Raw genomic sequence first — 27,624 nt, 5'->3', positions numbered from 1 at the left:
GTTTGTTTCGTTTTACTCCATGGAACATTTTCAATATATTTCGTTTCTTTGCAGAATAAACACCATTTCTCATTTCCCGGTTATTATTGAACATACAGTGGTGACCAGTTAATTAGGGACACTAAATTCATATCATTTCATAAATTAAAAATTGAAATGCATTTTTTTAAGAATTTTTTGGTAAAAGTACTATTGACTGCCGTCAAAACATATTCAGATTCCCCTCATGTGGCGTAGCGAAATACCACTTTTCTAAAAATGTTCCATATTAGCATGAAAAATATTTTTAGCTCAAGAAATGACAAGATTACCATATTTTGTTTACTTAAAAAATCGAATCCTTAAAATAGCTTTTTCATCCTTATGATTCATTCAAACTGGTTAATAATTAATGTAAGGATAAATTTATACCCAATATTTTTTTCCGGTAAGATTTCAATTCCCAAAGCCAATTCCATTCACAATTAAAAATATTATAACACAATTTCGGTATATTTGAGGTCCTTATAGGCCATTTTCTTTATTTATGAGTCCGGGCATACTCCGGAGTCTAAAGTGTAAATAGTGGTGCTGATATAACATATATAGAACAATGCTAAGGAGGATAACTAACTTTTTTACTAAGATTTTAATGGTAAAATTAAAATGTTCTTAAGATATTTTCTCGTTAACTTCAGTTGGCTCTATTATTTTTCACACCTTTTTACAGGCCCGATCATATCTCTTCCCTACAACATTGAACCCGAAATTGGACAAATGTTGATTGCATTTTATTTATGGGAAACTATCATCTAATATATAAAAGGCAATGTGTGTATGTTAGTATGTTTGTTTGTTTGTATGTTCCGAATAGACTCAAAAACGGCTGAATAGATTTTCTTGAAAATTTCAGATAATGTACTGGGAACACTGGTGGTGAAAATAGGCTATATATTTTTTTGAATGGTCGTCGCGGAAGTGAAATATCGCGGTCATCCCAAATTATTCAAAAATTTATTATTTCAGATAATATACCTAATTTTAGTAAGCGTGACTACAAAACCGATAAAACACTGGCTTCAATATGTGGGATAACGCGGTCAACGCCATATTTTGGAATACAGTAAAATCCCGATGACTTGAGATGTCACTATATAGAAATTCCGAAAAATCGATTGGGAAATCTTATGAAATTTTGTATGTGGAGTTTTTAGGTCTGAGAATAGGTCGTAATCTATTTTTCTTATCCCGCTAAGTGTAGTGACCGGTGGTCCTCCCCACAATTTTTTTAAGAAAACCGCGAAATTCAAGATACGTTTTAATATATTGTTTACAAATTGTTTGCAATGCTATGGTAATTACAGTCTTGACCCTGAATGGTCGTCGCGGAAGTGAAAATCGCGGTCATCCCAAAATTTTCAAAAATGTATTATTTCAATTAATTAGAACTGTCGTAAGCTGTTTTTATACGGCTAAGAGTAGTGACCGGTGGTCCTCCCCCACAATGTTTTTAAGAAAATCTGAAATCTTTGATATTTTTGAACGTATTGTTTACAGAATGTTTTCCCTGAATGATCGCGGTCATCACAAAGTTTTCAAAAATGTATTATTTCAATTAATATACATAATTTTAGTAAGCGTGACACAAAAATGATGTAAACACTAGCTTGAACAAATGGGATAGCGCGGTCGCGAGCTATTTTAATACGGCTAAGTGTAGTGACCGGAGGTTCTCCTTCAATTTTTTTTTTTTTTTTTTAAATCTGAAGTCCATTATATTTTTGAACGTATTGTTTACAGATTGTTTGCAATACTACTGTAATTACTGTCTTGACCCTGAATGGTCTTCGCGGAAGTGAAATATCGCGAAAATGAAATATCGCGGTCATCACAAAATTTGCAAACATTTATTATTTCAGATAATATACATAATTTTGTAAGCATGCGTAAAAAACGCTATAAACGCTGAACACTAAACAATAAGTGGGACAGCGCGATCAACTCCACATTTTGGAATACAGTAAAATCCGGATAACTTGAGATGTCACAAGATCGAAATTCCAGAAAGATCCATTGGAAATCATACAAAGTTATTGATATACAATACAATATCATCATTGGAATCAGAATACCGCTATCGTGTTCGATTTTTGGAAACATTATAATTACGGATAAAATCTCAAAATGTGGGAAGTGAAACTTCATGAGCATTGATTTCAGTCCTTGGAATAGCTAGGTAAAGATACATTTTTTAAATACAGCAAAATCTCGATAATAACAACTACAATTTATAGAAGTAATTTTTTTATGAATTATATAAATGTTGCCATACATATCCCAAAGGAACATACATTGCGCTGAGGGGTATTTTACCAATATTGCATATAGAGCGCGAAGAAAAAAAGCGTTGCGTTCGATCGGCCTGAATGAGTTTAAATCCACCAAAAATAGCGAAAATCAGGCGCCACCGTTCTATGGGAGCTATATCAAAACGAGGACGTATACTGAACAGAGGCTATATCTCTGAACTATCGAAAATCGGGAGGTACTGTTTTATGGGAGCTATATCAAAACGTGAACCTATTACTGTTACATACCGAGCGCAAATAAAAAGGCGTGTCTTTCGGTCGATACGAATATTTATGCCCTCCTCTTTAAAATATATTAAAACCAGATTTCAGCCATTTCGGTGTGATAATGATGTTAAATCCTCAAAAATAGCGAAAATCAGTCGGTACCGTTCTATGGGAGCTATATCAAAACGTGGACCTATACCAACAATTCTTTGCAGTAATAATTACGACCCCAACCGAGGCCAACAATCCAATGTATAGCAATGTCAATTGACGTGCACCGACAATAATATGTGGGTCACAAAGTGCTTTAAAATGTCGATTTATGGTGAAGGGTATAATAAAAGAGATTTTATATCTTAAATTTGGGGGATACCATTATATGGAATTTATGTCAAAACATTGATTTATATTATCAAGTTTCTAGAGGGATGCCTAATTATGGGTGTATCAATACTGGATAGATAACTAACGTTTACAAGGAGAACCCAAACAACGGGCCAGCAACGCGGACCGGGTCAGCTAGTCTATATATATAAAAGAGTAGTGAGGTGAGTGAGTGACTGATTGACTGACTGATTCATCAGCGCCCAGACGAAACCGCTGAAGCTAGAAAGTTGAAATTTTGGGTGTAGGTTGCTGTTGGTGTGTAGGGGTGAGATAAGGCTGGGTGTTTGGAAATTCGACCTAGAAGTGTACGAAAAGTACTAAAAGGTACTAAATATGGTACCCTTTGTATTAGGCAAACGGAAAGAGCTAGAATTCTGAAATTTGGAATGAGGGTAATTGATGGAGAGATAGAAAGATGTACCAAAGGGTTTTTGGAAATTCGAACTACACGGGTACGAAAAGTACTAAATGGTACTAAATTTAGTACAATTTGGATTTGGGTGAACGGAGCTAGAATCCTGAAACGGAGCTAGAATCCTGAAATTTTAAATTAGGGTCACTGGTGGAGAGTAAGAAAGAAAGGTTTTTGGAAATTCGAATTATAAGTGCACGAAAAGTTCTAAGTGGTACTAAATTAGTACAATTTGGATTTGGGTGAACGGATTGAGCTGGAATCCTGAAATTTGTAATGAGGGTCACTGATGGAGAGTAACAAAGAAAGGTTTTTAGAAATTAGAACTAAAAGTACACGAAAAGTACTAAATGGTACTAAATTTAGTACAATTTGGATTTGGGTGAACGGATAGAGCTGGAATCCTGAAATTTGGAATGAGGGTCACTGATGAAGAGTAAAAAGTAAAGGTTTTTGGAATTCGAACTATAAGTGTACGAAAAGTAATAAATGGTAGTAAGTTTAGTACAATTTGGGTTCGGGTGAACGGATAGAGCTGGAATCTTGAAATTTGGAATGAAGGTCACTGATGGAGAGTAAAAAAGAAAGGTTTTTGGAAATTCGAATTAAAATTATACGAAAAATACTAAATGGTACTAAATATAGTACAATTTGGGTATGGGTTAACGAATAGGGCCGGAATCCTGAAATTTGGAATGGGGGTCACTTATGAAGAGTAAGAAAGATGTACCAAAGGTCGAAAAGTCCTAAATGGTAGTGAGTTTAGTATGATTTGGATTTGAAGAGCTGGAATCCTGAAATTTGGAATTAAGTTTGAATATAGAATTGAGGTATGGAGGTAGCTTTGGAAAATCGTACTAATGTGCACGAAGTAGTACTAAATGGTACGAAATTCGCAATAATTTGTATTTGCGTGAACAGATTATTGTTGGAGTGTAGGATTGAGGTAGTTTTGGAAATTCGTGCATATGGAAAAGTGCTAAATGGAACTACATTGGCTATAATTCGGGTTTAGGTGAACGGATAGAGCTGAGATATGAAAGTACATTTTGGGAAATCGTGTACGAAAAGCGCTAAATGGTACAAAATTGGTACCTTTTGGTATTTGCTATATGGTATGGAATTTTGTTCAATTTGTGATTTTGTAAAGGGTAGAACTGGAATTTTGAAATTCGGTATTACATTAGCAATTGGTGTTTAGAGTGGAAGTAGGGAGGAGATTTTGAAAATTCGTACTTATTTATACAAAAAGTACTAAATAGTCCTCATATGGGTTTCAGGGGAACTGGTAAAGCTGGAAAAGTGAATTAGGGTTAGGATATATGTTGAATATAAGGAAGTAATTTTTGAAACGTTTACCTATGTGTACGAAAAGTTGAGTAACATGTTGGTACCAAAACCATTTTGGTATTGTGTAAACAGTTAAGGTACTAAATTTAGTGTTGGGTGTAGGAACAATGCTGGGATTATATAATTTGGAAATACGCTATTTGTACAAAAATATGAAATGGAAAAATATTTGTTATGAAGATCACTCTAAAATTTGAGACAAAGTTCTGAGTTTGAAAAATTGTACTGGATATTGTTCGATTGATGTTAACGCCAAGGAGTTTCTATATAATGTACTGAAATTAAGTAGTCAAACGTTAATTATCTTTTCAAAAAATGTTGTTTGTTCTGACCGCTTTGGTATGTTAATTTGAAAACGTGGTCCAATGCGACAATTTTGTTAACTAGAAAGTATTTACCCCCTGATAATAAAAATGTCTAAATTGAAATGCCTCTAAACTAATATTCCGTTATATTTACTTAGCTGGCCTTTTACAGAACATTTGTTCCATAAGCCGAACTAAGAAAAAATCTCCAATCCTCTCTATTTGCTGCTGTATTTTCCCAATCTGGGATATGTAGCTTTGTGATATCTCGTTTGTGATATTCCGTTATATACGGTTGACAAACCCGTGCATATTAAGTAAAATTTGTTGTAAAAAAGTTTTTCTAACCTTTCATGCCACAAATTCCGAATTTCGGTTAGAAAATGTGCAGAATATCTTCAAAATACTCTAAATCTTCAAAATATCTCTTCTAATAAACGTGGATTGAAGTGGACACTTTTTAAATAAAACTTTTATATTCTCTGAGTATTCAATGTCCAAATTTAAAGAAAATTGGACAATATAGATTTGTTCTTCTTTTAAAATACACTAAGTCGAGAGGTACCGTTATATGGGGATATACGAAAACGTGGAATTTTATGGCCATTTTGAATGCCGAAAATTTAACGGACCTATTCGGCTTCTGGGCGAAACCGCTAAAGCTAGAACCTTGAATTGTGAATGTGAGTTATTGTTGTTGCGAAGGGGTGTGATAAAGTTTAGTGTTTGGAAATTCGTACTGCAAGGGAATGCTGTGTTAGTGAAGGGGTAAAAAAAATATGATACGTTGTTTTCTAAATTCGAAATAAAAAATATGGTAGCTGTGCAGGGATGCGATACGGCAATTTTTTTTTTTAATTCTGACCACAATCGAGAAAATATTGGCAATAAAAATAGGTCTTAGTACAACAGAATCTCCAGTATTCACCATTCCCGTATTAAATATTGTTAATATATATATATATATATATTTTGTTCCCTTTCCGCATACGAAGTAGCGGGCATTTGCTAGTCTTATATATAAAAGACAACGTGTGCATGTTTGTATTTTCCTTATAGACTCAAAAACGGCTGAACCGATTTTCCTGAAAATTTCAGAGAATGTACAGGGAGTACCCGTGGTGAAAATAGACAACATATTTTGTTGAAAACGCAATTTTAGAACACGCACTTTTTTAAATATGTTACATATGTAAAACTACTGAACCGATATTCCTGAAAATTTGAGAGAATGTACAGGGAAGAACCGTGGTGAAAATAGGCTATATACACTAGCGGTCATCTGAATAGGTTTGAATTTTTTTCTTTTTATATGTTAAGGTATCTTCTGATGTGTTTGTATTACAGATCCATACTATTTACTTTTTGAGAGTCCTATACCATGCCAACATTCCCAAGAAAAAACTTGACGGTGTTGCCATATTTTCGGAAAATATCCCAATTATAATAAAAAATGTACAAAAAAGTGTCCAATTTTTGCGATCATCAGAATAGGTTTGAATCAAATAAAATTGAAAAATTGTACTACGCATGCAAATATTGCGCAGTTTTTTGGTATAGTTTAGTAAAATGGAACATTCTGATAAATCTTACAACAAAGTTGACTCGCTTTATTAGGAACGTGGGTTCAATTCTCAACCTGGAAAAGTAACCAAGAACTTTCAGATAAAATCAAGAAATATTCCAACAAAAACGTTTTATAAACCTGCTTTAAATGACTTTTTGATTTCGTTAGATCTCTTCTGAGCTTCGAAAATTGTCTGAAAGCAAATACGAAGTGTTGCCATATTATTATGATCGATAAATTGGAAAGGTCATTGAAAATAGTTGGTATTTTAGTTCAAGTCTCATTTTTTAACTATCCTTGCAGTACAAATTTAAGTATTATCATGCTCACAAATCCACCATAGTTGACCACATGTATCATAAATGTTCGAAAATTGGTCTGGAAGAATGTTTCTTCGACGACAATAAAGTAGAAAATTGTAAATCAAACTTAAGTCAAAGGGGCATGATATCGCCGACTTTTATAATAATATGGCAACACTTCGTATTTGCTTTCAGACAATTTTCGAAGCTCAGAAGAGATCTAACGAAATCAAAAAGTCATTTAAAGCAGGTTTATAAAACGTTTTTGTTGGAATATTTCTTGATTTTATCTGAAAGTTCTTGGAAACTTTTCCAGGTTGAGAATTGAAACCACGTTCCTAATAAAGCGGGTCAACTTTGTTGTAAGATTTATCAGAATGTTCCATTTTACTAAACTATACCAAAAAACTGCGCAATATTTGCATGCGTAGTACAATTTTTCAATTTTATTTGATTCAAACCTATTCTGATGATCGCAAAAATTGGACACTTTTTTGTACATTTTTTATTATAATTGTGATATTTTCCGAAAATATGGCAACACCGTCAAGTTTTTTCTTGGGAATGTTGGCAAAGTATAGGACTCTCAAAAAGTAAGTAGTATGGATCTGCAATACAAACACATCAGAAGATACCTTAACACTTAAAAAGAAAAAAAATCAAACCTATTCAGATGACCTCTAGTGTATCTTGTTGAATTTTTTAAACGCTATTTTTGAAAAACATACGGACGTCCAAAACAATCCCCTATGAACTTCCTCTCTCCGAACTTCCAGCCTTCGAACCACACCGCTCCGACCCTAGCCTAGAGGAATGAGGCTAATACCAAAGGTTTACGTAACATACGGGCAGAGATAAAAGGCATTCGACTATATATATTAATAACATGTTACTATATTTGACTCCTATGTATATCGGATCACCCATTGAAGTCCTCTAGACTACAAATCCATAGAGAACTTGCCAAAAAAATTCGACGAAAACTTAAATAGAGGCCCACGCCCACTTTTTAAATATGTTATATGTATATACAAAACTACTAACCCGATTTTCCTGAAAATTTCAGAGAATGTACAAGGAGGGCCGTGGTGAAAATAGGATATATGTTTTGTTGAATTTCGGAGGGGCAGGGAACCTCTCCTATGTCCTATTTTTTAAAAACGCTATTTTAGGAAAACTGGCGAACGTATCGGTGAGAAAATTAATTTGCGAGGCAATGGTAGTTGAATCTCCGACCCTAAGTACCTATTTGGGGCCTAAAGACTCGATCACATCTCCTCTTTAAATATCGACACCTAAGCTAAGTCTAAAAAGTGAGTTTTGCAGGTGAAGCTCTCAAAGTTTGGAAATTTTTTTGAACTTCAGTATTATGCTAAGTAAATATTTGTCAATATTTGTTTATAACTTCTGTTCGGATTGACCGATCATTACCAAAATTAGACAGAATTTAAGTTAAAGGACGTTCGACACCTCCAAATAATAGTTCGCTAATTCTGAAAAGCGAGTTTTGCAGGACAAGCTCTTAAAGTTTGGAAATTTCATTGACCTTCAGTACTATGCTAAGTAAATATTTGTTTATAACTTCTGTTCGGATTGTCCGATCATTAGCAAAATTTGACAGAACTTAAGTTAAAGGACGTTAAATATAAAAATGTAAAGAACTTGAAAACATGCTAAGTCGACTTAGCATACTATTGTTTGGAGGCGTCGATATGTTATATCTCTGAAACTACTGAACCGATTTTCCTAAAAATTTCAGAGCATGTACCGGGATAATCCCTGGCAAATTTAAGTATTTGGCCTAAATTTTTTGCAAAAACGTTTGTAAAAATCATGACATTTTATGAATGATTAACTGATAACAAGTGTCAACAATATGAGGCACAGAATATTCTTACTAGAAAGGTTAACATATGGACCAAGGCGTACCAGATTATATTAGATGTAAACAATGTCCTATAGGTCTCAGACAGGGAATATCTGGAAACTAAGATGTTTTATGAGTATTTAGTTCGCGAGGATGGGTTCGGATCTACTACAATTAATACTCGATTAGGAGAGTTCTTAGATCGACTTTAAATGTACCAGGATATATAAACAGTAAACAAGATCACACAGGTGGTCCTGGTTGCCCATTTAACCATTCTACGTTGTTTAGTTTTCTGTGTGGAGCTTCAATTTACGGCAGGCGTTTTTATTTTCAATGGCAGATAATTATTGAAGTGGCATGTATGTTTCAAAAATAATAATGTAGCAAGCCAATTTGCATGATGTTTATCAATTTTTTGTTCTGTATAAAGATTTTTGAAATTCCTTTGCAGAGATAGTGTATACGATCTGACAACTTAGAGAACTCATATCCCGCAACATCCACCTGAAGGTTTGCTACAATTTCTTCGAATACCGTCCATCACATACAAATGTGAAAACACACTTTCACCTAAAAACATAATTTTTTTATAAAATAAGATCGAAACATAATGTAATACAACAACACCGATTGATTGAAAACACCCAAAAACCCTATACTAAACATTTACAAAACACCGCTCGGCAACTATCGGCAAACGAGATATTTTTTTTCTAATTCTGGACACTTCCACGAACATTTAAATAAAAATAATGTGAGAATCCGCGAGGATCCAAGGTACTAACAGTCTATTTCTTTTCACAGTATTTAATAAAAAACACTCACAAAATACATTTCAAAAGAGATCAATTTTACTTCAAAATAAAGATGCAACTTTATGATGTTATCAATTAAAAACAATAACAATATCATTAACTTCCATTTCTTACCTTAATTTTACACATTACTTTTTTGTGACATCACTTGTAACTTGTCACTACGTTAATGAAAATTTCACTCACTTCTGTGGCTCTGCTTTAGCAAGTAGCGTTAGAATTTGTAAAAAGAAAGCCGGAATACTAAAATTTGATGTGCCTTTGATAGATTTGAATAGTTACAATCATAATTTGTAGACATCGATTTTAGTATTTTTGTCACGGGCTGGGGCCACATTGTGTCTCCGACCCGAGACACTTATTTAGGATCATGCCTTTTTTAAGTATGTTGTATCTCCAAAACTTCTGGACCGATTTTAATGTAATTTCCAGATGATGTAAAGAGATGTCACCTGGTGAAAATAAACTATATATTTTGTTGAATTTCGGCGGAGAGGAGTTCGAAAATTAATTCGATAGACAATGGTGGTTGTGTCTCCGACCCGAGGCACTTATTTGTGGCCTCAAGACCCCACCACTCCCACTTTATTAAATATGTGACAAATCAATGGAACTGCTAGATGTTATGCATAACGATCTTATTGGAAAGCAAGTGTTTAGATTAGAAGGCAACATATCGATAGATATAGCTTCCACTGAGTTCTGATGCATATATTCAGTTTCGTGGGAGTCCATGGAAGACGAAAATACATTTGGTTTCTTTGGGTCACTTCCTTTTTTGATTTTTTAACGGCAAATGTAGTGAAAAACGCGGTTTCTTGGATTTTCAACTTAAAGCAGACATAACTTCTTTTTTCCACAACGGACTTTTACAGCTTATTTTTTATTTAAAAGGTGAAAATCATGTCTTTTTAAACAAGTAAAAAAGTATCAGTCGGCTTTGCCGACAGAGATATACCCTCAGCTTGTATATATTGAAACAATTTTTTCCCAAAAAAACGTATGTATGTATTTAGGGGTTTTCATAAATGTTGGGAATTTGAACCGACAAAAATGTTCATTAGAATTAGGGATCAATAATTTTGCTGAGGAGATACTAAAAGGAATGAATCTACATCGACCATTATGGAAGTGGATCTTCAGCCACTACATATGGTGCCATATGGGGTTTTTACACACTTCGGGATGTTTACTCAAGAAGTATGGACTTGCCCTGAAAAAACGTTTACCATCGTAATTGAGGCAGCGAATGCAAGTTGCTTCAACAAAAATCAAAGTGATTCGATAGCAGGTCTTAAAGTGAACTTATCCGAAATTTTGTGTGGGAGGTACCGGATGGATTGGACAAATACAGTCCATATTTGAACCTGATCTATATCTAGTAGATATATTAGGATGTGTAAAGTATGGACCAATTCGGCCACTCTCTTTAAGAGTTACCGTATGAACAAATTTTCCGAACATTTTTGAACTTTTGTGGGGGAGGTACCTGAAGGAGTGGACCGATATAGCTTATCTTCAAACTTAGACTATGTTTGGACAAAATATTATTAAGGCCAAATTTTGGACCAAATCGGCAGATCCGTTCTAGAGTTATTTTGCGCTCCAACCACCTCACACGGTGTCAAAGGGGTTTTTTACAACGTTCAGCCTATTTTCTCAGGAAGTATGGACTTGCCCCTAATGAAATTTGTACCGTCGTATGGAGGGCAGTGAATACAAGTTGCTAAAACAAAAATCACACTGATTCGAGAGACGGCTCTAAACTGAACTTTTCCGAAATTTTGTGTGGGGGGTACTCGAAGGAGTGGGCCGATTGAGTCCATATTGGAACCTCATCTTCCTCTTGTAGAATGTTTACGATGTACAAAATATGGACCAAATCGGTTACTCCCTTCAAGAGTTATCGTGCGGACAATTTTTCCGAACATTTTTGAACTTTTGTGGGGGAGGTACCTGAAGGAGTGGACCGATATGGCCCATCTTCGAACTTAAATCAAATCTGGACAAACTATTTCGATACCCAAAGTTTGAACCGAATCGATTGATCCGTTCGAGAGTTATCGTGCGCACCAGCCAGCCAGACAGACAGACGGACAGACAGACAGACAGACGGACGGACATTGCTAAATCAACTCAAAATTGTCTGAAACGGATATTGTACAAACATACTTGGGGTCTAAAACCATTATTTCGATAAGGCACATTTTTGGTCGTATCAAAGTGTGTGGGTAACAAATGGTTAAGTTAAAGTGATTAAAATGTGATAAAAACGCATTAAAAACATTATTTACTTTTATCAAGAAGGAAATTTTGTTAGCTTTACAAAATGGGGAAAACCAATGAAATCGGCTGAAAAATGCTTGAGTTATGAGTTAAACCACAAAGTTAAAACGTTAAAGATGGCATAACTCAAGCATTTTTCAACCGATTTCATTGGTTTTCCCCATTTTATAAAGCTAACTAAATTTCCTTCTTGATAAAAGTGAATAATTTTGCAGTTCGGTGTCTTCTACGCAGCCTAGAGCACGAGGAAAACCATTTTCCTGTTTTTAATGCGTTTTTGTCACAATTAAGTCACTATAAATCAACCATTTGTTAACCGATTTTTTTAAAATTACGGCTTGTTCGAAAGACAAGATTTTCACCTTTTAAATTAAAAATACGCTGTAAAAGTCCGTTGTGGAAAAAAGAAGTTATGTCCGTTTTAATTTGAAAATCCAAGAAACCCCGTTTTCACTATATTTACCCTTATGAATACAAACAAGTTAAAAAGTATCAGTCGGCTTTGCCGACAGAGATATACCCTCAGCCTGTACAAATTGAAACACTTTTTTCACAAAAAAACTTATGTATTTAGGGGGTTTCAAAATTTTGGTCGTATGAACCGACAAAAATCTTGATTAGGATTAAAGTTCAAAAATTTTGCGGAAAAGGTACTTAAAGGAATGGACCGACATAGACCATGGGGGTGCCATAGGGGGTTTTTACACCCTTCGGACTGTTTTCTTAAGAAGTACAGACTTGCCCCTGAAACAACTTTTACCATCGTAATTGAGGCAGCGAATGTAAGTTGCTTCAACAAAAATCAAAGTGATTTAATAGCAGGTCTTAAAGTGAACTTATCCGAAATTTTGTGTGGGAGGTACGGGATGGAGTGGATATTTGTCCACTCCATATTCCATATTCGAACCTGATCTATATCTGGTAGATATTATGAGAATGTGTAAAGTATGGACCAAATCGGTCACTCCCATCAAGAGTTATCGTGCGCACAATTTTTCCGAATATTTTTGAACTTTTGTGGGGTAGGTACCTGAAGGAGTGGACCGATATCGCTTATCTATCGGCATTTCCGTTCGAGAATTATCTTGCGCTTCCACCCATACACATGGTGTCATAGGGTTTGTTTTTCAACTTTCAGGCTATTTTTCAGGAAGTATGGACTTGCCCCTGAGGAAACTTGTACCTTCGTATAGGGGACAGTGAATACAAAATGTTACAACAAAAACCAAGGCGATTCGAGAGCAGGTCCTAAACTGAACTTTTCCGAAATTTTGTGTGGGAGGTACTCGAAGGAGTTTACCGATTAAGTCCATATTGGAACCTCATCTAAGTCTGGTAGAAATTTAATAATGTGCAATGTATGAACCAAATCGGTGACTTCCTTCGAGAGTTATCGCACGTTACTTCCTTCAAGAGTTATCCGAACATTTTCGAACTTTTGTGGGGGAGGTACCGGAAGGAGTGGACCGATATAATCCATCTTTGAACTTGAACTAAGTTTGGACAAAATATTACGAAAGCCAAATTTTGGACCGAATCGGCAGGTCCGTTCGAGAGTTATCATGAGCTCCAACCACTACACACGGTGTCATAGGGTTGTTTTGTAACTTTCAGGCTATTTTCTGAGGAAGTATGGACTTGCCCCTAAGAAACTTACAGCGTCGTAAAGAGGACAGCAAATACAACTTGAGTAAACAAAAATCAAAGCGATTCGAGACCAGGTCCTAAACTGAAATTTTCCGAAATTTTGTGCGGGAGGTACCCGAAGGAGTGGACCGATTGAGTCCATATTCGAACCTCATCTAAGTTTGGTAGAAATTACACGATGTGCAAAGTATGGACCAAATCGGTTATTCCCTACAAGAGTTATCGTGCGCACAAGTTTTGCGACAATTTTTGACCATTTGTGGGGGAGGTACCTGAAGGAGTGGACCTATATGGCCCATCTTCGAACTTAAATCGAATCTAGACAAAATATTTCGATACCCAAAATTTGAACCGAATCGATTGATCCGTTCGAGAGTTATCGTGCGCACCAGCCAGCCAGACAGACAGACGGACAGACAGACAGACAGACAGACGGACGGACATTGCTAGATCTACTCAAAATTGTCTGAAACGGATATCGTACAAACATACTTGGGGTCTAAAACCATTATTTCGATGAGGCACATTTTTGGTCGTATCAAAGTGTAAATACCCTCTTTAGCCTAAAGGCTGAGGGTATAAAAACGAAGTGACCCAAAGAAACCAAAGGTATTTTCGTCTTCCATGGTCTCCCACAATACCGAATTTATGCATCAGAACCCCTGCAAATTTTCACTGCACAGTGTTATTGAAGGATTTAAGAAGCAATGCACGTTTAGATTTCAGACAAACACTTCGAGTTATACTATTCCGGCAGATGGAATAAACGTATGCCTCGAGTCATCAGTTCTTTAGAGGTATGTTAAAATTGCAACAACATTTCTGAAGATATTTTATTAAAGTCACTTGCCAAGCTTGAACCGGGTCCGCTAGTTTAATTATAAAAATCCAAAATGCGCCATAACGCACTTTCCAGAACTTATTTTAACGTTTAATGCCATGTAACGACTATGGCTCTATTATTTCGCACATCAGTGTATATGTATAAACATATGGAATGTAGCCGTGTATTTATCTTCGAATATTGCATAATATTTACTTAGCACATTCTTAAAATTTACTAAACGAAACAGACTCGCAGATATACTCACTTCTTTGGCAAGAACGGAGGATCTGGATGATGCAACCACCCAACAAATAAAATTCAAGACAAGCGTTGTGTTGTTGTTTCATTTCATTGCTGCAGGCACTGCAGATTTATCACTCGTTGTTATTTCTCAATATAATGGCATTTTCCGAAAGGAATGGGATGTAAATGAAGAAAGAGAGAAGAAGCAGTCTTTTAAAGCGACATAATAATATGAATGAAATGTTTGATACCTACTAAAAATTGGCATTTTTATAAGTCAATATTTTCATATTTATAAAAATGTATGTCTGTCTGTTCTTTTAACTGTACTTTTAAACCTTCTAACCACGCTATAGTCACAATTTTTATCGGATCTTTATAATATTCGTAGTGGGTGGAGCTCCAAGGGTGAACAAGCCTAAGCCTAAGGAAAGCCATCCATCTGTCTGTACTTCTAAACCTTCTAGTCATATAATATTTAGTCCAAAAAGCAAAAAGTTCGAAAAAACTAGCAAAAATTTTGGAAGCATTATATCAGACCTTAGAGAATAAGTTACATATTGTGCAGTAAACTTTCAAAAAAGCTCTATACTTACTTGGTGCCCCCTTAATTTGAATGAGGTTTTCAAAATTAGTGGGTAGGGTACAATTTAGTAAAATATCGTAAAATTGTGTTGTCGATAATTTGTGGTTTTTATACCAGAGAACAAATTTTGTATCTGCGTTGTTTGTTCACAGAACAATGCTGTCAAAGCCAAGGACCAATATGTATGTAAATAAAATTCTTTATTCTCAAAATCTTATTTTGTTAAGTTTTTGTTTCTTGGGACAGAGGAAATCAAAAGATTTGAAATAGAAAGTCAACATTATCCATAAAAATGCTCATGGAAGACAGCTGTGTGGATATTTAATTCTTTACGATATTGATTACCTTTCATACTCCAAACGGCTTTGCAAGTTTATTCTTATAATTTCAATTGTTTGCCTTTTTTAATTTTTGTTGTATGGAAATAGCTTAGTATGAATCAATCTTGCCTGCTACCTACCCCTTCCTATGTTGCAATATTTCAAGTCGATTGAAGTACTTCGCCGGCCATTTCTGAAAGAATCCACCTGTCGGAGTCATTGGGAGTGGTGTAGAAATACCTGGCAGACTGTGTGCATACGAAATGGAATGCAGCGTTGTTTTAGATTCGCCTCCTATCGACAGCTCAGCAAAATGGAGTGCACTTTGACACGCAATTCACCACATTGCCATGGACAACAACGAACGTGGACTAACCCTTTGTCTGTGTTTTCAACACCAGGGAATTGCCACCACAATCGGCGAAGCGTAAAAATAGCAAAAACTAAACGCCATATCTACTTGAATACCCCTTCCCTGGTGTTATGTTGCAAGCAAATTGTCCCTTATGTGCCGGAGTTGGCAATGTTTCTTGCAGCCATGTTCTACCATGTTGATGTTGCTTCTGTCGCCTCCTACACTCCAGCCTTGTGATGTTACTTACCATTGGCTTCCAAGATGGGAGTATGAGAAGATGTTGTTGCCGATGATGTTTTGTAACACCCACTTCCTGTTTATGTTAACTTTTTTGGTGAATCGTTTTACAAGAACACATCTACTCATAAACAAAAACACCGCTAGCAAACAATTTATTGTTGAAAAGCTTCCACAAGGAAAATGAGCATTCATGGTTATACACATGTAAATGTGTGTGTATGTATTATGTATATATGTATACTAACAAGAGTTCTTTCAAATTTGAGGCATATTTAACTTTTGCTTTGCAAAAACATCATACAGACACACACGTAAACAAACATACTCACTTATTCGCATGCATGCGAATACAATGAATGCTCTTTAACTGGCTGGTATGCATCATTTTTTCCGGGTCAATTGGACTTTAATTGGGTAAGTAAACTAAGCTGATTGTTTCAGTTGTCGCCATGGAGTAAATACCAAAATACCTGGTCTTGATCTGGTTTATTATTGCGACGTGCCCTACTCTTCATGACTCTGTGACCCGACACATACTTTAGAAATTTGTAGATTTATTTCGGAAACGAAAATCAAATCACTCAGTTTGAGATGCATATTAGCTAGAACCATATACAATATTTATATTTGCAAATATTTATATTCTATTATACTGATTAGGGCATTCTATATTCGTCACAACTCGAACTGATTTCCTTAATTTTTTGTATATTATTTTGCGATTTTCCATTGCTGTTGTTTGCGAGTATTTTCATGCGAAGAAAGATAAACAATTTGTAGGCGTTCCATTTGCATTGTTTGTTCATTGTTGTTCCGAATCGACGTCATGTTTTTCTTGGTGCTGTTGCTTTGTGGCGGCAGTAGTGTTGCTGCTTTGTAAATTTACACTTGGCTTCATGCTGTTGGCTGCCGACTGTGGCAGTGCCAAAGCTCAGGCCGCTTATCAGCAACAAAAGAACAAACAATGTTTTATTAAAAGAGAAACAACCTTTCAAAGTCAGTGTCTGTTGTTCACTGGAGGCCATTTTTTACAAATTCACAGATTTCATATCGCCCAACGACCACAGGGGAAATAAAATTTAAAAATAATTCTTGTAAGCGATTTTTGTGTGCATGAATAACAATTACAAGGGACCATTCTTTCGCTTAAATTCGCATCATCAACACACAATCGTAAGCATTGTTAGCAACACATCACAGTTTATAGCCATAATCCCACTCCGAGCGACAAGGAGAACCAAATGTCCTTAAAATGTTCCCTACTCAAACAAAACAAAAAAATCGATGTAGTGACATCTGTGATCTGACGTGGTGCGTCACAATTTTGTGAGTAGCGTGAGGTAACATCGCCATAAACAAAATCATAAAAACTCAAATGCTTATGTACTGTCAACGAAATGTCAATCAGCTGTCAAATTCGATTGTAATAAGGGTTAAATGACTGTTGTTTTTCGTCCGTCTTGCCATCTTTCCGTGCGTCCGTCCGTCATTCCCTCTGTCATTTTATACAGGAATTCCCTCCGATGGCGTTGAGCATTTTAAAGATCATATTTATATCTGATGTTTGAGACATGGATAATATTGATTGACTGGCGTACCCACCAACCAGACAACCATTGCGCAATGCGGAGGGAATAGGAAGCACACGCAATATACTTGTCACACGGTTCTCTGAAGTTAAATTGGTTTCAAGTTGAGAGGGGTTTGGTTGACTGACGCGAGTTTTCGTCTGATGGGATTCTCTTAAATTGAAATTGAATATTTTTGCCTGAATTGTGTTATAATCGTCCAAACCATGCCCGAATCAATTTATATTTCAATCATATTGTTTTCAAATATTTACAAAACATACAATATTAGCATATGACTTTTACCTTCCCAGAACCCTTTCTTTTTGCCGGTGTTCGGGTTTCCAGACCATTTAAATGTGCATTTGCTGTGAACAATCGGTTGCAGCGATGTAATTATAGCAAATTTGCATAATTACAACGAATATTTGCATCATTCACCATTGTATGTAAAATGCATAACAACATACAGTGGCACAAATTGTGTTCCTTGTAAAACTCACAACCCAAATAAAGCATTTTTCCGAAAGGGAAAAAATAATCAATGTCTTATTTTTCAATTTATTCCCACTCATTTTGTCGTTAGATGTTTATTTTTAAAACAGTCTCAAGAAACTTTCAGCACTGACTACTTAGTTGTTTCTTGCGCAACACTGTTCGCAGTAATGACTCAATCGTTTCAATAATCGAAATGAGTTAATGTGCGTGTGTCCGCCGTGCGAAAACTCACAATATTGACACTGTCTGTTGTGTTTCTGTACACAGCAAATTCCATTTTCTGTGATGTGATAGTAATTGGAGGATTAAGAATTTAAACCTTTACGTTACATAAACAAAACCGTGGGAGAACAACATCAGATCGATCTGAATGTCTGCTTTCGTCACCAGCTCAGCTGCTAATTCGTTGGCCTAGTCAGGGAATAAAATAAAACTGTAGAAAATTATTAATGGACAAAAACTTAATCATCCAGGATAATATTTATTTTTGGTCGTGTGAGCAGAAATACATATGAAAATACATATGTCTACGCCCCGACATCCTGCTGGTGGCACACAGTCGATATTTGCTTGTGTGACAATTTAATCTCTAATCAAAATTCAAAATCATTTGCCATAACACGTTCGCACACTTCACACACACAAGCTAACTTTGCGTTGTTGGATCGTATCGAGTATTGTCCAATATTATTTGCCGTAGTGCCAAATAATAACAACATTGTGATTCAGACCACAGTATAATGACACGGTATAAAAAAATAGTAAACAACATTTTTATTAACTCTTAAAAATGAAGCTGGTTCCTTAAAAACTGAACACTTGCCGAATTGTTTATTGATTTTTAATTTGGCTATAGTTTTAATAAAAAAATATCAATACTTCTTCAAACTCTTGTCGTAAAAAATAAAGTTTTTCAGGTGAGATAAATAACGATTAATTATTTGATATATCGGTGGTTGGGTAAAATTTAAACGCAATTATTAAAAAATTGATTACATCTAACTCCCTAATAACTGCATTTAAACTTTTACCCGAACCCCGGTGTTTAAAAAAACTATCGTTTTTTATCTCTCCTTAAATTTTTTTTATCGAATCGAAATCTGAAATATTTTCCATTCATTTCATTTATTTTTACTGCACCCAAACACTGTGTCAAACGCAACATGTACAAATCAACAACATACACATACATAATTGTAACAAACATCCATTTGGCCAATGTGAGAGCAGGCGTTTTAATCCTCTGATGACAGACAATTGAGTTTCTGTTGGCTTCATCCAAAAGGGACGTGCGACCAACTTTCCCACAACGAATACTAGGGTTTAAATACGTATGAGACAATTTGCAATGGCCAACCGCATAAGAAATATATGATTAGTAGTTAATAGCCATACTTTCGACTATCAACATCAGTTATCATCGCATGTACATACATACGTAAAGTGAGGAAAATATTTAGAAACCCATTACCACCTCCGTTTTTAACAAAACGAATATTCGTATGTCTTAGACAAAGATACCGCGAAAGTTTGATTACAAAATTATGGAACAACTTAATGTCTAACATTTTAAGCAATGTTAATCTTTCTGGTGCCCTGTAAAACATTGCAAAGGAATGCCGACACAAAGTCACTCGACCGTGAGCATTTTTATCATAATTAATATTTTCGTTGTTTTTTGTTGGATGCCTTTTAATTTTTTGTTTTAAGCTATGGAATTTTCTCGACAAACATTTCTTGTAGGCCCCGTCGGTAAAGCATTTCCTTAGGAAATTCATGTAACCCCCCGTTTGTATATGGTGTGGAAACCTGTAAAGCAAAAGGATTGATTGTGTCAACTGTCTAGTATTTTTTTCTTTTGGTAGGAATGTAGATACGCACAGTGGAGAACGCTGAAGGAAAATAGCCCAACGACTTTTTAAGTTAGCTCAAGTTATTATTTAATATGACATACATTTTCCTTCACATACAGCGGCTCAACTGCAGTTTAGAGTGGTGGTCAGCTAATTAAGAAGATATGTCAAAACATGTCAAGGCTTCCCTTACGTTTGGTATAAAATTCACTTTTATAGAAGGGGTCGAATGATCCATTTTACTACTAGTGTTCCTTATTGGCTGTACACCACTGTACATGCTAGGTAAAGGGTTTATTTAATAAAGGTGACATTTGACTTCAATGGTTAGTTCTCAAAATTTAAAAATATATCAGTAAGAAAACAAATCAATGTCGAGCGGGGCCGACTATATGATACCCAACACCACCACGATTTCAATAACATTTGGCGAATTTTTGTCGTGTTTTTTTTTTTTTTTTTTTTTTTTTGTCAAAGACGAAAATATATAATTTAGCAAGCTTTTTTCTAGACCAAATACATAGCGTGGTTGGTACACTAAATGCCTAAAATCGGTGAAAAATATAATGGGAGCTACATCTAAATCTGATTTAAATATCATTTGTCAAACTTATTTCTCGTCCGAAGTCGGTAATATTTTCTGTTTCATCTCATAGTTTTCGGCCACTGTTCAGTGCCGGACAAAGACATTGTAACAAATGTCAGTTAATGCGCCATGACAGCTGCTTTTAGTCACACAAATGGAATAGAATTTTCCGTCCATAATTTCAGCTACATCTACAATTTAGGATGTTGGAATGTTAACACTTCCTTTTTGGGACGGTTAAACCTTTTTGCCGATAATAACTAACAACGAATTTTAAATTTATTTTGATCACTTTTGGGACTTTCGTGTCCTATGAGGCGTCTAAATGCATTGCACTTACCATGGATGTGAAAAGGACAACCTACCACCACACAATTTATCGGGGGATGGGAAATAAAGCAGGAAGTAGAGAAACGAACATTTTAAATATGCAACAACATTGTTCTCCAGCGGTCTTTTGCATGAATTAAGGCTTTTTGTTTCTGTCATTTATGTGTCCTTTCGTTTTGTGTGCTCACCCGGCAAAAGGCTTTAATACATTAATATTGCATTGCTAGTGTTGTTGTTCTTGTTGTTGCTACTGTTATTGTTACTGGAGTAATTGTTGTTGATGTTGTTTGTTCGACTGGCCATAAATAAATGACAACTTCATTAAATTTTATAATGTCACGTGTCCAATTTGGGCACAATTTACAACCCTTTTGGCTGTTTGTTGATGTTATTCATGTTGTTGTTGAAAAATAGATTATTGAAATTTATTAAAGACATCATGAATTTTCGAACATTAATGTTCAGTATACAATGGCTACACAGTGGCCATCATCCATTCGAAAGGAGATTGTTGCAGCCTGTAAACTACCTAACCGAACGGTCAACTAGCAAGCCAGTCAGTCGTTCTACGGACATTTATTGAATTTTAATTTCTCTTGTTAAAGTCAGCCAAGCATGAGGTTAATAACAACTCTTAACACACAGCCACAATGTCCTTTGGACTCTGGTAAACATTGTCCTTTAGGTAGATTGCACCAAATCGCCATGTCCTAGCAAGAGGTCAGAATCACAAAGTATGTCAATGTTAGTTAACACTTTACAGACCTCTCGGGAGGCGAATGGCAAGGCATATGGATACATGTTAGTGTTCCATATTTTAGCATATTTTGTTTACACTTGCACATTTGTTGCTCGTAATTGTGTTTACTTCAGATGGCATTGTCTTACATATTTCGGAAACTATCTGGTAACTAACTGACCGCAACATTAAGATAATTATGATTCTTAATATGTATATTCGTTTCAAGTGAAGAACAATTAAAGATCTCTTGCCAAATGCATATTGGGGCCTACTGATGGAAATGTAATAATGTTCAAATTGAAAGTGCAAAATAATAATAATTTTATTTCGATGAGCATGACCCTCACCTGTCTTCTCACCCCTACAATGCGACCTTGCTTTGTAAAGAAGATTATAAGATGTTTGTTCATTATTTTTTATTTTACTGGTAATGCAAAAGGCAGCTTAACTATTTTACTTTCTAATGGCTGTACGTAGCTTAAAGTACAATTGGCAATTGCCTCGCGGGACCAATGGAATCAAAGGTAAACGAAAAGTTAACGGATAACTACTATATGTAAGGTGACGAGGTCTATTATTACAATTTTAATGTATTTAGTCCAGTCGGTGTAACAAATATGTACATTGTACATATGTTGTTTTCCTTTGTAATAAAATAAATAATAGTAAATATGAAATAAAAAAATACTAAGCAAACATTATATTCGGAGCGGGGATGACCATGTGATACTCCTCACTGTTGTCGCAATTGTATGGAAAGAGCGGCCCAACATGCTTAATTTGAAAATTTCAATAAAGGTTAGTGTAACAAAACACGGAAAAACATATTTCGTCAAACCCGCGTACATAAACACGATTCCCTTGAACACCTTTGATTTAAATGAAATTCTTGTAATTTTCATAAAAAATTTTATCGAACATATAACGATACGCAAGTGTTATAGGTGTTTCACCAAAAATCGAATGTGGAGGCACATGTGCGCAACTTTTACCCACTTTGTTTGTTACTTGTACTCGTATGATGTAACTGCACCTAAACATATTTTGCAGCAAACATATATATGTTTGCAACAGTCCCTTACATAACAAATGTTTGGGTTCTACAAACAAATATATGTTTGGATATAATATAAATACAAACCCAAAAGCCTCAAGAAACCGACACAAATACATATTTATAAATGGTGGTGGTTGTTTCTTTTATTGTAATGTATAGAAATACCAAACACAAATGCAACAACAGACGCATATTTAAATACATAATTCCAGACGTTTTTAGGTTATGGTCGAATCATAGGCGATATGAACTTTATATTATATATTTTTATACTGGACTACGTAGTAGACACCCTAAGCATATCCGAAATGCAATAAGGAAATTCTTTATAATAATTGTAAAAAACAATATTGAGCTATATCTCAAAAACAAGAGCTGACGGAGAAAAACCGCAGCCGGTTTCGAAAATAATTTGTAAACGGGAGATACTTTATCTCTGGAGTAGTGGCATATATAGGTTGTACGTAGACAGCGGAATTTTATGCAACCCCTATTTTTGGTCCGATTCATGTCAAATTTTGGGACTGGTCATTAGAGTGGGCGATTTGAACACCATCACGGGCGCCTGGAGTTTCTGATTCTTGGGATTGTACTGAGCAAAAAAGTCAACTAGACCATATGTCTACGGTGAAAATCGAGCCCCCGGATTTTGACTTGAAGCTTTTTTCAAGGATTTTTGGATATTTAGGCATATAACAACCAAACCACTGAGATTTTCGATCCAATACAAAGACAACAATTGTAGCCAAGACAATAATAAAGAACTCTCTAGTACATCGAACGCTCCTTCAGGTAGTTATGGCCTCGAGAAGGTGCACATTTTTTGGAAAATATCGATAAACGACACTGTGCTACAAAATGGAACTCAAAGTCAGTGGGTGGAAAATTTCGTAACCAACAAAGTTGTTATCAGCTACTTGCTGTCATTTGATTGACCATTTTATTAGCTTTCTAATGATATACATATTCGGTTAATCGGTTACTTAAAACCGGTTCCAAAATCGGTTTTAATATCAGAATATCCGGTTCAAAAATTTAGATAACCGGTTCTTTCCTCCAATAAAATTTGTTATTAACGTGTTCGTCATTAAAAGAGGTACTTATGGTAAGTATTTCAGAAGCACCACAGACCAATAACGAATATACATAAAAACAAAACATATTTTTCTGAACAAAAACCGGTAAAATGTCAAAAAGGACCATGAAAACGGGGAAATATCGATTGGTCATCAATGAGAACCGTACCTAAAATCTTCTGAACAACTTTTTTCTTGAATATTTGGATGCTGTAAAATCTCGCCTTATGGTACTTTTACTACGGTTCAAAAAATAAAGGACGAAAAGGACACGAAAGGAATTGAGTTAGATGGATGAAATATTCTACAAAAAGATTCACCATTCGATTTGACTGAAGACATGTAATGTCAAAATGAAGCTACAATAATGCTTTAGATTGATATAAAGCTATTTGTTCACAAATTAAGGGGCCAAAATTAAACCATTAATCACGCAATATCTCGGAAACTTGACCTATGGTGAAAATTTCCTTTTGGGTTCTCAGTACACTCACCAAGGGCTTTCATCTCAAAAAAAATTTTCCACCCACTGACTTTGAGTTCCATTTTGTAGCACAGTGTCGTTTATCGATATTTTCCGAAAAATGTGCACCTTCTCGAGGCCATAACTACCTGAAGGAGCGTTCCAATGCTTTTGCGATGTACTAGATGTACTAGATCTTTATTATTGTCTTGGCTACAATTGTTGTCTTTGTACTGGATCGAAAATCTCAGTGGTTTGGTTGTTATATGCCAAAATATCCAAAAATCCTTGAAAAAAAACTTCAAGTCAAAATCCGGGGGCTCGATTTTCACCGTAGACATATGGTCTAGTTGGTCATATTTTTGGCTTCTGATTACATTGCAATCGAAACATATGAAATATGCAAAATTTATGCATTTTACATACTTTCTTATGCAACAAATATTTCAATAATAGGTACAAAAATGTTTGTGTGTACAATTTTTCTGTTTAAAATTCTCTTCAGACAAGTCAATAAAATAGAGAAATGTATAACCACAGCCACATCCTTCAGTACCATTCTATGGGGGCTATATGAATACGTGGACCTATACCGACAAATTTCAGTTGGAAAGTTTTATACCTACAACGAAGACAAAATGCCAATTTCAGTCAGTTCGGTGGGATATTAAGGTCACAACCTTCAAAATACCGAAAATCGGGAGGTACCATTCTATGGGGACTATATGAAGGCTTGGACCTATACTGACAAATTTTAGGTGGAAAGTTTTATACTCCCAACGAAGACTTTATACAAAATGTGAGCCATTTAAGTCTGTTATTGAAACCACAACCTTCAAAATACCGAAAATCGGGAGGTATCGTTCTATGGGGGCTATATACGTGGATCTGTACCGACAAATTTCAGTTGGAAAGTTTTATACCCCCAACGAAGACTAAATACCAATTTTCAGTCATTTCGGTGGGATATTGAGGCTACAACTTTCAAAATACCGAATATCGGGAGGTACCATTCTATGGGGGCTATGTGAAGACATGGACCTATGCGGACAGATTTCAGTTGTAAAGTTGCATGCCCCTAGCTAAGACTTAATACCAAATTCCAGCCATATCGGGGGGTATTTAGACCACAACTCCTTGAATATATTTTTGCATATGGTTTTGCATATGCTCATTTTATGCAGATATGTAAAAATATGTTAAAATATGCGCGATATGCAAAATTTCTGGGCCTTATTCGTTTTATTTTGTAATAAAAGGAGTGTCTATCTAATCAGATTTTCTCTACGACCATCCTAACAACATATGCATTTGCATAGGATTCCGCTGTCTAGTTGTACATCATGTATCGAAATTTATTGGCCATGTAAGACTTCAAATTAAATAAATATAAAACATAAATGTGCTGTTTGAAGCCCATTACCAATACCGAGAGCGACACTTTGCCTTTGCAAAGCATTCGACCCACACCACTCTAGCATGTCAGTCAAACCCATCATTCAGAAGGAGATTAAAAACAACATCCCTTTACAGACGTAATCATGTCTGTTTTTGTTAGACTTAGACTATTACTCATTATCGTAACGAGTGCGTACAAGTGTCAAAACAATTCAGTTCAACAGAAACAACAAACCCATTGACTAAAACATTCCAGTTGAACTTTTCATCGAGCCATACCTCGCCGTTCGTTCACCTAACGCCTGCAAAACAGCCAAAACACTTTGTCAATCTTAATTACATTGCTGCTAATGTCGGTACAGAAACACATGTAATCATTTGTGTTTACACACACACACTTACGCAGGAAAATATAAGCATGTATGTATTTGGGAATACGTCCTTAATGTTGGTATTCTGTGTAGATTTTTTGTCGAGGTATCCAGCCGCAACCCTTTATGGTTCCAAATGCAAACAAACGTTTACAACTCACAAACATTTTGGCAGGAGTGATAATAACAGAACCAGAACCCCTTTCCTATTCCAACCATGTCAAATCAAAAACACATCATCTGCCAAAAAGAACCACACCGGCAAACAGGCGACTCGGAAGCTGACTCGTTAAGCGTCAACATTTAAGCCGAGTGGTGAGTGGTGTGAGTATGGCTTCAATATCCTGTGTTTGGTTTTCCTGTCTTGAGTCCAAATTCAATTTTGAAAGCATCATGTCATGCAACCTTGCTTTCATTAATACTCCTGGAACTTTTACAGCTTTCGGAATAAGCATTAATTCATAAACATCTTCTCCTTCCGCCCTCGACTGGAGCTACACACATACATCAACAGACACACTCACTTATAGTGGTTTTGTGCAATCCTTTAGCTATACCATCAAATATTTGGCATCGAGCTGGTTTGGACAAAACATTCACGGCAAACAGCTACCATCCCCAATGTTTCAGAGCTTCCGGAGTTAGCCTTCCGTGTTGCATGACTGACTGACTCCATTTAATTGCGTTTTGTTTTTTGTTTGGTGCAAACAGAGAATTGACAATAAATTTCGTGGGCAACCAATGCTTTTCTAGCTCTTGTTTCAAGCAAGCTCTAAACAAGCATAACCGTATTCTCGCTGCTAGTCTTGCAGAGTAACGAAAACTCGCACGTGTGTCTGTCTTGGCGTAAATGACAAGCGTAGTTAACCCAAACGCAACTGAGAAGATACAGAAGATGCATCTGAACACGTGTTGTTTTGATGTCAGTGTCTATTTGCCATGGTCTGTCAAGGATTTCACAGTCATTTTTAATTAGAACGTGGTTATTGCCATTTTATGGCATTTTAAATAAAATTTAATACTGCGACAAAGCCGTTTATTCACTCAATCTTTCAACGGATAACATCATCGTAATGAATTGTACACAAGTCAACATTTGTTTAAGTGGAAGGTTGACAGTTGAAATTTCCAAAAGAATTTCATTATTTCAAATCCGTTTCTAAAAATGAGAACATTATTTTAGATTCGTCAAGTTTCAATAATCCTGAAAGGCAAACGCTGGAATCGGAACATATCTGTGGTGTCCCCTATAGCAGTAAAAGTAGTCTCATGATTTTGGAAAAATAAGTAGTTAGACACATCCACCAGGCACATTGTATGTCGAGGTTCGATTCCCTGGTCAGCAACACCACACATTCAATTGCGGCAAAAATACACCTCAGCGTAATGTTGGCAAAAATCTCGTATTTTCAGTACTTAAAACTAGAATTACGTCGTCAGGACAAGCCATGGATATTTCATATTGTATTTTAAAATGCGTCGAATGTTTACCGCTGTCCTCCAGTGAAAATAAAGGTGTCAAATGGTGTCTTACACCTGCAAGATAAATTCTATTTCTGCTTTAAAAAATTACATAAATAACTGAGTCTTCAGAGGCAACTGTTCTAATCTAGAGG

The sequence above is a fragment of the Musca autumnalis genome, unplaced genomic scaffold (genome assembly GCF_047663935.1).
Source record: "Musca autumnalis isolate F117 unplaced genomic scaffold, ASM4766393v1 scaffold_1, whole genome shotgun sequence".
In the NCBI taxonomy this organism is placed as follows: Eukaryota; Metazoa; Arthropoda; class Insecta; order Diptera; family Muscidae; genus Musca; species Musca autumnalis.
The sequence above is the reverse complement of the archived record's forward strand: the minus strand, read 5'-3'. Positions refer to the sequence as shown.